This window comes from Lactuca sativa, chromosome 7 (assembly GCF_002870075.4).
Source record: "Lactuca sativa cultivar Salinas chromosome 7, Lsat_Salinas_v11, whole genome shotgun sequence".
NCBI classification, from domain to species: Eukaryota; Viridiplantae; Streptophyta; class Magnoliopsida; order Asterales; family Asteraceae; genus Lactuca; species Lactuca sativa.
In genome coordinates this window covers 169147268-169161498 of record NC_056629.2, presented here as the reverse complement: position 1 = coordinate 169161498, position 14231 = coordinate 169147268, and the positions used below count along the sequence as shown (strand labels likewise).

Genomic DNA, 14231 nt, shown 5'->3' with positions numbered 1-14231 from the left:
AAGTTCTTCAGATGTCGGTTTCGTTTAAGACATTTGTCACCTTAGACTGACCGGTCTAGTTGTAGCGAACAGCGAAGGTGCGGGGTGTCAACCCCGTATAGATCTATACATAAATTCCTGCTCACCCTCCAAGAGACTCTGGTTATAACTCTTACAGGACTTAAAGTGTACACTATTTTATATATATATATATATATATATATATATATATATATATATATATATATATATATATATATATAAATATAATAGTGTAGGTACTATGAATATGCGTCTGACTAGAATACTAACAGGTGTTTGTATCAAAAATCGTTGTAATCCGTTATTTATTACATAAATACCAACGGTGTACTCGTTGACTAAATATTTCGTTTCCGTTTGTAGAAAATATTCCTGTTTAAATCTGGTTTGTCCAAATGACTCAATATTCTTGATGTTGGCAAAATGGTCCTTCATTTTATAATTTGTCAAATAAGACTCATATTTGTCAAAAGGGGGCTCAAAGCTATGTGAATTATTGAAAGTGGTCCAGTTCCTCCAAAACACTTGTTTAAGCAATTTTTGACGTAAATACTTATGGTTTTTGTCATAAAAACTTGTAACTTATATTTTGTAACATACTAGTTCTTGCTTCTTTGTATAATTTGTGAAATATGATTCAGACACTTGAGACTTACCCAAGATTTCTAGTTCTTGGAGTTTTCATAACTTTAGCACATATAATTTAGCATACAAGCATAACAAGCAAATAAATCAAAGTTTAAAACTAGGTTTTGACTTGTATTCTCCCACAAAAACAATAAAACAAACTCGAAAAAGTAGGGGTATGAAGCTCACCTTGGTTTAGCTTGTTGGATGATTTGAAGAGGTGTTAAGGAGTTTCCAAGTTCTAACGCTTGAAGGGTTTGATAACTCTTTGAACTTTAGAATATCCTAAGAATATGTACCCATAATTTTTATGTGTAAATATAATGAAATTTACAGAATAATGTGGAGAACCACTAGTCATGAAGATGAGATACTTACAAAAAATTTCAGGCAATTGCTTTAAAGGAATCTAACTTGAAGCTTGAATAAATTGAGAGCACACTTAGGAGTTCACAGAGTGTGGATATGAGAAGTGGGATATGAGGAAGAGTAGTTCACGTTTTCTAATAGGGAGGATAAGGAGTGACTTGATACTTGGTTGAAGTACTGGAGGACAAAGCTTTGTTATCCATGGTTATTTTGTGTTTTATAGGGATTTGCATGGGAAATGGGGAATCACATCAAATCATAAAGTCGAGCCCCCTTATCACGTTATGATTTAATATAATACTTTTATAAATATTAATTATTGTTTTATGAAAATATGTTTAAAATATTCAAATTTGGCATAAAATAAGGGTTTAAGGGGTCTAAATTATGTAAAATACGAGTTTGGTGGAATTCCCGTTGTCAAAATACCTTAAAATGAAGAAAAGGTCCAAAATTGTCTAAAATCCGGAGTAAAATTGTGAGTTCCGGAGTCACTTGGTGAGTTCCGAAGTTCATCTCAAGTTCTGGAGTCGGTTCTTAATTTCTGGAGTGGATTCAAGAGGTTCCGGAGCAAATCCTCCATTTCCGGAGTTAAGCCTTTGTTCCGAAGCATGCAAGATCTTCCAGAGCTAAACAGGAGGTTCCGAACTAGGGAGAGGGGGGGGGGGGGGTTCTGGAGCGAGATTGTCCTGATGGGAGGGTCCGAAGCCTCCAAAGGGTTCTGAACTGGGCTTGCTCCTTCAAGTTTTCTCCTTTCATTTTGAGTTGGTTTCGACTAAGAAAACTTCATAGGCAGATTTGGGAGAAATTTGAGATCCATAGAGAGATTTGGGAGAGATTTGAGATATATAGAGAGATTTGGGTGAGATTGAGAGACATATATGCTTTGCATTATAAAAATACGGTTCATTAGGAATCACAATGTAAACTTTAAATGCGTTGATACAAGCCTTACAATAGTTGATGTTTTACTTGAGGACATAATTTCCGAGCTAAAAAATGATAGTTGTGTCATCATCCCCTCGTTAGAGGGAATTTCGTCCCAAAATTCTTCTGAAAGGTAGGATCATGAACGCGAGAATAAGTGAGGGTACTTCTGCTTGATCTGGTCTTCGCGTTCCCAAGTGAATTTCGGTCCACGCTTAGCGTTCCATCGAACCTTCACAATCGGAATGTGACTCTTTTTCGTGCGCTTCACTTCCTTATCCATTATCTCGGCTGGTTTTTCGATGAACAGGAGATTCTCGTTTATCTCAATCTCTTCTAGAGGAATAACAAGGGTTTCATCTGATAAGCACTTCTTCAAATTTGATACGTGGAACACGGGGTAGCTGCAACTTATAGGCCACCGGACCAATTCGGGCAAGAATCTCGAACGGTCCAATGTATCGCGGGTTTAACTTTCCCCGTTTCCCAAAACGGATTATCCCTTTCTAGGGAGAGATCTTTAATAGCACTCGATCTCCGACTTGGAACTTCAGGGGTTTTCGTCGTTTTTTAGCGTAACTTTTTTGTCGGTCACGTGATGCTTAGAGTCGGGCTTTTATTTGGATTATCTTCTCTGTAGTTTCTCGAATGATTTCTAGTCGTGTAAGGGTGTTGTTTGGCGATTGCCCTTTGACCAGCTGTGTGTCACCCACTTCAGCCCAACAGAGAGGTGATCTACACTTCCGGCCATACAAGGCTTCAAAGGGAGCGACTCTTATGCTTGTGTGATAGCTATTGTTATATGAAAATTTAACTAGGGGCAGTTGGGTATCCCAGGCTTTGCCAAAATCTATTACACATGCTTGGAGCATGTCTTCTAGAGTCTGAATAGTTCGTTCACTTTGGCCATCAGTCTGAGGGTGGTATGCAGTGCTCATATCCAGTCAGCTTCTCAATGCTTTCTAGAGCGACTGCCAAAAACGAGAGGTGAATCTACTATCCTGATCCGAGATAATAGATATGGGGACTCCATGAAGTCTCACCACCTCTTTTAGGTATATTCACGTTAGCCTTTCTATTTTGTATGTCTCCTTTATTGGCAGGAAATGGGCGGATTTTATTAATCGGTCAACGATCACCCAGATAGTATCCAGACCGTCTGCCGTCTTGGGTAATTTGGTGATAAATTCCATTGTTATCCTCTTCCATTTCTACTTGGGTATTTGGGGTTGCTGAAGTAGACCCGAGGACTTCTGATACTCCACTTTAACTTTGGAACAAGTAAGACACTTGCCAACGTAAGTAGCAATCTCTGCTTTCATATTCGGCCACCAATAATGTTGTTTGATATGCAGGTACATCTTGTTGGAACCTGGATGGATAGAGTACCTTGTTTTTTGAGCCTCATTCATTATCATGTACCGAAATCCACCGAACCTTGGTATCCAGATTCGGTCCATAAGATAATAGGCTTCGTCTTCTTTGACTGTCAGATTCTTTTCCATTCCACGCAATGCTTCATTGGCGACATTTTCTGGCTTCAAGGCTTCTTATTGAGCCTCCTTGATTTTTGAGGATAGATGGGAATGGATGGTCATTGTTAACGTCTTTACTCGACGACCCGAGTATTCATTTCGACTTAAGGCATCGGCTACCACATTCGCTTTGCCTGGATGGTACTTGATTTCGCACTCATAGCTCCCAACAAATATATTTCTGATAAGCTTAATTTTGTCAAAAATTCCATTAAACTTTGGAGAAGGGGTGAATTTGATAAATAAAGTATTGCTTTGCTTGAACTTAAAAAATTGGTGAATGATTTGGATATTGAGGCCGAGAAGAGTCTATGAACCTTATTGAAGATAGCTAAATTAAAAGAAAGTAGAATCAAAATTACCGATATGGAGAAACTTAAAAAGGATTATTTAATTCAAAAATAAAAAACTAAATGGGTAAGTCATGGAGATGATAATTCTATCATTTTCCATATTTCGCTCAAGATAAAAACCAAGAGACCTTGCGTGAACAGGATAATGATCAATGGTAATTAAGTCACCGATGTTGAGTAAATCAAGGAGGAAGTTTGAATTATTTTGGAGAAAAATTTCGTGAAAACTGATCTACCAGACCTTCTTTCATCAATCGGAATTTCGCGAGGCTTTCTAATGCGGATAGAATTTGCCTAGAGGCACCATTTGAACTTGAAGATATAAAAAGGTTATTTGTAACTGTGGGAATGAGAAGGCACCACGACCCGATGACTTTAATTTCAAATTCTTAAAGCATTATTGGCCTATTATGAATGATGACATCATGCGGTTTGTCAAACATTCTAAATCGGTTGGGAATATTTCTAGAGGAAGCAACTCTTATTTCATTACCTTGATTCCTAAGGTAAAGGACCCTCTTTCTTTAAGTGATTATCGTTCCATTAGCCTCATCGGATATGTCTATAAAATCATCGCAAATATCCTTAATTTTACATTAAAGAAGGTGGTTGGTTATGTGGTTGATGAAGTTCAAATGACGTACATTTTGGGGTGTAATATCCTTGACGGTCCCATGATTATTAATGAGATGTATTCCTAGGCTAAAAAATCAAAGTCCAGAATGTTCTTATTGAAGATTGATATCAATAAAGCTTTCGAGTCTATCAACTGGAATTATTTGGAGTTGGTGATGTCGCAAATGGGTTTCAGTGATAAATAGCGATTTAGGATAAAGGAATGTCTCCCATCTTCACATGATTTGGTCCTTTTAAATGGATCAACAACAAAGTAATTTCCTATTACGAGGGTGTCTGCCACAGTGATCCTATTTCTCTATTATTGTTTATTATTGTCATGGAGGGTTTAAATGTTGCATTAAGATTGGCTCATCAAAACTCTTTATTTCATGGCATTCAAGCTCCTAATGGTGGTCATATGATCTCTCACTTCTTTAATGCCGATGATGCCCTTTTTGTTGGTGAATGGAAATGTTCCAACTTCGCTAACCTAGCTCGTATTTTAAGGCGTTTTCATGCATCGTCCGGTCTAAAATTTAACTTTCACAAGTCATATATATATATATATATATATATATATATATATATATATATATATATATATATGGAATTGGTGTTTCGGTGAATAAGGTCTCAAGTTGTGCTCGTATCCTTGGTTCCGATGTGGGTTTGTTCCCCTTCAAGTACTTAGGGGTTCCAATTGGTGCTAATATGGCCCTTAAGAGATATTAGATACCTATTGTTGATAGAGCCTAATCATCTTTCATCTTGGAAGGCCATGACTTTATTCTTTTGTGGGCGTTTAACGCTTGTGAAGTCGGTTCTTGGAAGCCTTCCTTTGTACCTCTTTTCTCTGTTTAAAGCTCTGAAGTCGATTATCAGTATCTTAGATAAGATGCGGAGATGGTTCTTATGGGGAGGTAATGAAGAGAAAAATAAAGTTAATTGGGTCGCTTGGAAATTAATTCTTGGTGCTAAAAAGAAGGGAGGTTTTGGAGTTGGATCCTTACTGTCGCTGAACTGGGCTCCCCTAATCAAATAGTTTTCGAGTTTCAAGACAGGTCCTTTGTCTCTTTGGAGGTGTTTTATTGTAACGCCTAGTTCCTATGTAAATTCCTTATATTCTATATGTTTAATTATTTTTATTTTGTTTTAATATGTTGGGTGTAATTCAGGTATGTGGGGCGTACCTTATTGAAGTTTGGATACGGGGTTTTCCCCCTGGTACGTTGGGCGTACCTAGAGTACATAGGGCGTACTCGATCTTGGGGAAAGCCCCAAATTTTAAGGTTTGGACTCTATTAATTAATCACCTTAACCTCAAGACCCTTTTGATTATCAGCCTCCTTCGTCTCAAAGAAGTTTCTATGAAACCCTAACCCCTTTGAGAAATGTTTGAGACCTTTGAGTGGTTTTTGTGGGTTTTTAGTGCTCTTAGAAGAGACGAAGTCCACAATTGAAGCTTGGAAAATCTCAAGCTCTTAGATCCAAAACTTCTATCATCCTTGCAAGCTTATGAAGGTATAAAGCTTGAACATTTATGCTTCTTTTTCTAGATCTAGATTTGGACCATGTTATGTTGTGTTTTTGGTCCCAAGATTTGGAATTTTGAGACTTGGTTTGTTCTTAATCGTTTTGAGTGTCATTTCTGAGCATTTTGAGCATATAAAGTCATAAAGTTAGGGGGCTTGTACGCCCCCATTCATCCATGCATGAGATCTTGGATATTAAAGTATAATTTGGACTTATGGTTTGGATTTGTGCCTCTTTGAGCCATGAAAAGGCATCAAGTTGATGACTTTGTCATTTAAGACATCCCCAAGAGCAAAATATGTGGTTTGGATGATGAGTCTTAATGCATTAAGTACTTAACGTGACTTTTGGCCATCAAGGGAGTACGTGGGGCGTACATATGTATACTCTCAGTGTAATGTGTCCTACTCCCATTTTATGTTTCAGGTACTTCTAGTTCGAAGGGAAATGGAGTGGCTTGATCGCAACGTATCCACCCATGTTTCTGCATTTTTATAATTTTGGGATTTGTACTCTGATAACTATTTTCACATTAGCATACTTTGATGGTTTGATTTGATGATTTGATGGATGTTTAGTTGAATTAAAAATGATTTTTTACTTATGAATTTTGTAATGTTACAGTTATCAGTGGGATTTATAATCTTGACAAAAAACTTGTCAAGTCTATGGCTTAAAAATCTTTCCAAGGTGTGTGGTAAAATATTTCTACGGTGGATCATGATATGGCTGATATCAAAATTCATTTTTATTCCATTTTTTATATTTGCATAAGGTCGGGTGCGAGTACTCTCTTGTGGCGTGATAAAGGGATTGGTGTGAACAACCTTGATACACTCTTCCCTCTCTCTTTGAACTGGACAAGAAAAAACTCATGTTTGGTGTCGGAGAGAATGGGCCCTAATTCGATTAATTAGGCATGGAAATGAACTCCCAACAACCTCGTGGAGGTTAATGAGTTTTCTGATGTCATTGCTTTTTTTTGGATTCTGTGGTTATAAATGATGGCAGGGATTCTTGGAGATGTTCTTGATCCTCGGATGGGAATTTCTATGTTCATGTCCTAAGAAATTTGAATGATTCTATATTGACTGATCCGGTGGAGAATCCTACTATTTATTGCAGGTAAGATCATCTTAAAGTGATTATTTTCAATTGGTGGGCTTGCATGGATCGTGTTCCTTCTGTGACCGCTCTCTCGTCGCAGAATTAACGTTCCTATCACCACCTATCATAGCAGCACGTCAAGGTAAGCTGATACTGAGCACATTTTTTTTGGGATGGTTATTTTCTCAAGATACATTACATAGAATCTTGGAAATTGATACCATTGGCAATGCAAAGTATGAAAACATTGTCCTAATAATTGGATTTTTTTTCCTAGAAGCTTCTAGGAGGTAGTTTCTTACGACATCATTAGCTGTAATGCATTTTGGTTGCATGATCAAATTAAAATTATGAGGTTTATTTTTTCTCCTAATATTAAATACATAACCAAATGATTTACATAATTAAAGAATATCCAATTCCAAATTTAAGTAAACAAGGTAAAAAAGTAAGTTGTGGTGTTTTTTCAATTATTTTGAATATTCTAACCTAAATTTGGTTTTTTTCTTTTTTCCTACCATACCATCACAACTCCTTTGTGTATGAGTACGTTGACAGTGGAAATTTGGAAAAATGGTTGCATAGGATAGTGCTCTCCATAACTACCTTTCATGATAATGAAATTTGGCAGATGGATGTCAAAACCACTTTCCTCAATGTGAAGTTGGTTGAAGATGTTTACATGAGTCAGCCATAGGGTTTTTTTATGTTTGTTTTATGTGATAGTTCGGGATTTTCCGTGAGTCAGAAGTCAGAGGTCTCAACACAGTTTGGCATTGTGAGGTGAGTCTTCCTCACTATACTTTCAGGTCGAAGGCACCAAGGCCGAGGCGGTGATGCAGGACCTAGAATTCCTCTAACGTGGGACATCCGAATTAATATTACTACTGGGACTGCAAATGCGTATGTCCACATTTCCTTTTATTCATGTCTTTTAAGGCTTTATAAGTTATATAACGAAACTAAACTAGTACATTGTTATTATTGGTAAATCTAAAGTAAATATACTAATTATATATGTTGGACCGACTATTCTTTAGGTGTATGAATTACATGAACAAGTTCGAAGGCACAAAGAGATTCATGTAGAAATACAATGAAGACTAACTCAACTGAAATAATAATCAGCGGGTTTTATGAGATCATTTAACAACCACTAAGTTGTTAAACATCCAATATATTTTGTATGTAATTGTATTAGACATTTTTAATGTATTAGACAATTTGTATTATATGCTTGTTAATTTAAGTTGATCAAAATAATGTATATGATGTTAATTGATCAATATTTAGCATATAAATGATTTTAAGTTCGACAATAGTCATTAAAAAAAAATATATATAATTAAATGTCAATAATAGTCACTGTTTAATCTATTGTGTGTCACTAAAAGTCAATTATAGTCATGAAAAAACAAAAAATATGACTAAACGTAGTTTATGGTCATGGTTTAGTATATTATGTGTCATTAAAAGTCAGAAGTAGTAATGAAAAAAGAAAAAAAAGATGTGACTAATAGTAGTTTATGGTCACAGTTTAATAAAAGATATGTCACTAAAAGCCAATAATAGGCATGACAAAGGAACATAACATGTGATTAAAAGTAGTTTCTGGTTATGGTTTGATATATTGCGTGTCACTAAAAGTCAACAATAGCCATGAGAAATGAAAAAACATGTGACGAATACTAGTTTATGTTCATATTTTAATATATTACATGTCACTAAAAGTCTGCAATAGTCATGAAAACAAAACAACTTGTGAGAGAAAGTACTTTATGGTAACAGCTATCAAAAAATGATTGAAAAACTACAAAAATCAGTACCCTACGGTGACGTTTTTACCTATAGTAACGGTTTTTTATGAGTTATTATCACCACAATAAACGTCACCATAACTTACCTTTAATAATGTGACCTTTCCTTTCACAACGAATGAAAAAAAAATCATCATAAAATATCTATAGTGATAGGTTTTTGTGTGGCTAAAGACCAGTTTTGTACTAGTGTTTCATAGCCTCGACCTTATTGAAAAATCTTAGGTCAAATTGCTCTTATAAAAGGATCGCTTAGAATTAGTGTAACTCTAAGAAAAAACATGTAATTTGACGGTTATCAATAAAATCTCTCTCTCTCTCTCTCTCTCTCTCTCTCTCTCTCTCTTTTCTATTTCTCTTTTATTTGCCTATAGACGTATATCGATTTATCATATTGTGTGAACCATGTTAAATATTGTGTTCTTATTTCTTATTACATTATTACTTTGTGTGTAAGAAGTCATTTACTGTTTGTCGAAGTGCTTAATCTCTAACATGGTTCTCATAAGAATTTCAAGATAAAGATAAAAAACTCTAAAAGATTCGTGGAAAAGGATTTTAAGATGACTAACTTGGGATTCCTACACTCATTCCTTGGTATATAGGTAAAGAGAGAAAAAGATATAATCTCCATCTCCCAAAAAGGTAGACCAATGACTTATTTGTTAGATTTAACATGAATGATTCAAGTTCATAATCTACCCCATGGGATATAGTTTGAAACATTCAAAGAATACCTCAGAGATGAACTTTAGTCCTAGTATATGTTGTAGTCTTCTTGGAGGTCTCATGTATTTAACTATTACACAATCAAATATCACTTTTGTCATCAACATAATTCAATGGTTTATGGAGGAGCCAAAAAAATTCATTAGGAGACTAGTAAAAGAGTACTAAGGTTTGTGAAAAATAACTATTAACCATGGGATCATATATTGAAAATTTGATAAATAAAACTAGTAGTTTTTAATGATAGTGATTTTGGAGGCAATATAGATGATAGTAAAAGTATAGTAGGCTATATTTTCAGTTTTGGATCAGGGGTGGTGTCATGGCAACCTAAGAAGCAAGTGTCAGTGTCTTATCATCTACAAAGGTCGAATACATGTCTCTTTCTATTACATGGTGACAATATTTGTTGGTATGAGTACTTCTGAATGAGTTAATCCATTCTGAAGGGGAAGTTACATAAATTTTATGTGATAAAAAATGCTATTGCTCTATGTCAACATCATGTATTCCATAAAAATAACAAGCATGAAGGATAATGTATCATTTCATTCGTGAATTGGTCAGCAATCAAGAATTGGAAGTGAACTATTCTAGTACTAAAGATCAAATGATATGACATGTATGTTCATAAATTTTGTGCAAGTTGGAGATTCTAATCACTTGAAGAAAAAATTGGGAATGAAATAAGTCTAGCTTAAGAGGAAGTACTGGAAGTATAGGTTATAACGATTGGAATTGAATGGTTGTGACTATTGGCTTGGAATGGTTGCAATAGTTCTCTCACTATGTTTATATATATATATATATATATATACATATATATATATATATATATATATATATATATATATATATATATATATGTGGGTAGGTTCTAATAACGACCACATCATTGTGTGGTCGTGGGAACAATTATGGACCAACGAATGAAAAGAATGAAGGGATATGATTTTGGGATGTATGGTATTAAAATGGGAGAGTATATAGAATATAATAATACTAATATCATTGTAAGTGTATTTCAGTCAATTACACTATATTAAAACAAGAAAACAAATCCAAAATTTAATGCATATTTAGTACTCTATATTTAAAACATTTATAACATGCATAGATATTGTATGTATTCATAACCAATTCTGAAATCAGCTTTAAAATTCATCCATTTTGATTTTTACAATAGAATTCTTTTACAATTCTTATGTGTACAATATCATCATTTGACAAATCTTATGTGTAGAATATAATTCTTTGTGGATACATAGAAATCTAATTTTTACCATATCATTCTTTAAGAATACATAGGAATCTAATTTTTTACATATAACATTCTTTAGGAAAACAAGAATAATACATTCTTAAGTCCAATTTTTTGAAATATAATTTTTGCATATAACATTGTTTAAGAAAACAAGAATAAGTATTGTAACGACCATAAAATTCCAACCAATTTAGACTTTTCAAAAACAACCCGACTTCACAAAATTATTACAAAAAGGTTTTCAATACAATTATTTCAGAGTATTCCCAGAATCACTTCACAAAACATAATCATGAGGAGCGGTACGATCTCGCCTTTGCCTTGCCACGGTCTCCTGAAGAACCTTATAAAACATTAAACCATAACTGTAAGCCCGAAAGCTTAGTGAGATATCCCCAAAATACCAACCACATATACCATACACGCATAACATGCCATAACATAATAGAACACAAAACAACCATGCACTTCGGGTCTATTGTGTGACTGGTCCGCCGCACCGGCCAACAGTCCACCTGGTCCACCCTCCGAGTCTAGCCATATACATCGAGTCTACAATGTGATTGGTCCGCCCGCACCGGGCCTTCAATCCACCTGGTCCACTCTCTGAGTCTAAAGTATGACTGGTCCACCCACACCGGGCCTGCAGTCGGTCTGGTCCACTCTCCGAGCTTCGGCACGTCTGGTCCGCCCTCTTGGAGCTTGCAGCCTATCCGGACCGCTCTCTGGGACTTCAGGATAACCGATCCGCCCTGGGTATGTTGGCCTACAGCACAAAGCAGATCCCGCCTCAAACCAACCCCAGTCCAACAACCATGTGCACATAAACATTCAATCATATAACATATCGCATCCAATCAAGCCGATCTAACAGATCACATAGCATAACATCATCCTAACCAGGATACCGACCTAAACGATCACTAGCATAGCATCATCCTATGTACCAGGATTCCGACCTTAACCAGGTCTCTAACATATACCATCCTAACTACTAGGATTCAACATAGCAAAGCAATAACATAACAACGATACACGGATCACAATCCGATAAAGGGCCGGAGTTGGTGCCGTAGACCCTGTTGATATAGTGAGGATAACTCACCTCGCAACTGCCGACTGAAAAGATAAACCCAAGCTGCTCCGACCACTGATACGATCTCCAACACTGGCCAACACCAAAACTCTGAACTCAAAACAAAAGCCAACAATTACCAAAATGCCCTCGGAAATCAACTGGTCAACCCTTGGTCAAAGTCAAAGTCAAAGTCAACCCCTGACTGACTCTACTCACCGAGTCAACCCGATGACTCGCCGAGTCCCCATGCACAGAACTTCCCCAATCTGTGACTCAACTCGCCAAGTCACCCCGAGACTCGCCGAGTCCAACAACTCTGAGTCCTTTCACACTCGACTCACCGAGTTATCCCTTGACCCACTGATTCACAGCTCAACCAAAAGAAAGGTTAGGACCTCACGACCAAACTCGCCGAGTCCAAGAACAGACTCGCCGAGTCCAAGGCTATCTGCAACCAACTCGCCGAGTTCCTGCCCATATTCAACCAACCCGCCGAGTTGTTCTTCTAACTCATCGAGTTCCAGCCTATCTTCAAGCAACTCGCCAAGTACAACCTTGTGACTCGCCGAGTACCCCTAGATCTGAAACCATACAGAGGCTTTCCAAGCCATGCAGAAGCTCTAAACCATAGATCTACTCTTTTACAAGCCATCCATCATGTAAAGTGGCAAACTTTACGTGGATCCAAAGAGATCTAGGCATATTACACTCTAGGGCTAGGGTTTGGGACAAAAGAGCTTCACCAAACACTCTAGAATCGGGACTTTATGACATATAGGACCATCACAAGCTTAGATCTGAAGTAGCATCCTCAGATCCAAGCTTCTATCTCAATTTAGATGTCATATTAACCACCACACATGAACCCATGAAGAAAATAGCTTAAGGAAATGGTTCCTTACCCCTGGAATGAGCCCAACCAACTGTAGATTCCTGATCTCCCCAAGCTTCCTGATACAAGCCTCCAATCTTCAATCTTAAAGCACCAAAGATCCTTCTCCAAGCTCTAATTCACTCAACAATGAGGTCTCCACACGAATTTAGGGCTTCTGGAACTCAAGGAATGGTAAAGAGACTGGGGAAAAGATATGATGTTCTTTATATAGGGCTCAACCCTCGAAATTAGGGTTTTCTCCACTCAACACCAACTCGCCGAGTCCATCCATGCTACTCGCCGAGTTGGTCACTTAACACGCGACTAGAGACACGACCCTACTCGCCGAGTCCACTCGTGGACTCGCCGGGTTGCCCTTTCCCATTTACACTTTTAGCCCTTCAACTCTACTCTTGATATTCCGGGATGTTACAAGTATATTCTGAAAGAATACACAAAAATGATTATAAAACTAATAATATATCAAATAATTACATTGTCTGAATGTGATAAAAAAAAACGTTCTTGAAGAATAATGACATTCTGAAAGAATAACAAATGAAATTCTTTAAGAATAAAACTTAAGATGTTTAAGATGCTTAAGACGCTTGAATCTTGATAAAACTTATGAAACAATTCAGGAGATTCGTGAAGAATATGGTAGTGCTTCTCCATAAATGCATTGCCAAATATTTTATGGCGGTGCTTGTGTAATAACTTCATATTCAATATATAAATGATTAATTAAAATTTTATCCAAATGAAACAGTAGGATTCCTAAAAAAAATTTAAAATCGAACAAATAAAACTATGTATTCTTTAAAACAATCAAACTATAAGCATTCTAAATTCAGTGCATTCTAAAAGAATAAAGCTAAACATTCGTTAAAAAAACATAAACTATACATTATTAAAATAATAGTTGAAACATGTTGCATTCTAAATTTAGTGAAATAAGTCATACATGAATCCAATAAGGTTTTTGTATTGGCAATTTGTTTTTGTTTAAATCAAAACATGCATATTCTTTTTGTTTATTTTAGTTTTTGTAGTCATTTTGAAGTAACTCGAGTCGCATAGACAAATAATAACAGAATATCATATTTTGAATTCCAAACCAATTTTAGGTTAGAAAACCAAATAGTAACAACATACCATATTTTGAGAGAAACTAGCATTAAAAGAAAGTTAATAAAAATTCATATTAGGTTACAAAAAGATCAGAATTTTAAATCCTAAATCAATTTACTATGGCAATGATTCGCATCAAAGGAATTGAATGTAAACGTTTCAATGAGATCTGATGGGATGTCAAGTCCACTAAGGAAATTACACCATTTGTTTGCAAATAAAACGTATATAATGGTAAATATGGGTAT

The 14231-nt window shown here is 36.0% G+C and overlaps 1 long non-coding RNA gene across 2 annotated transcripts; it reads left to right on the top strand.

The window, feature by feature from the left end:
- Window positions 1-5623: 5623 nt before the first annotated feature.
- On the top strand, window positions 5624-8257 carry LOC128126980 (uncharacterized). 2 transcript variants are annotated; one of them, XR_008224946.1, is made up of 6 exons: window positions 5624-5739; window positions 5880-5971; window positions 6410-6673; window positions 6759-7232; window positions 7900-7993; window positions 8131-8257. It is a non-coding gene; the product is annotated as an uncharacterized LOC128126980 (long non-coding RNA). The 2 variants fall into 2 exon arrangements; XR_008224945.1 differs by lacking the exon at window positions 8131-8257 and having other exon boundaries at window positions 7900-8114.
- Window positions 8258-14231: the final 5974 nt, after the last annotated feature.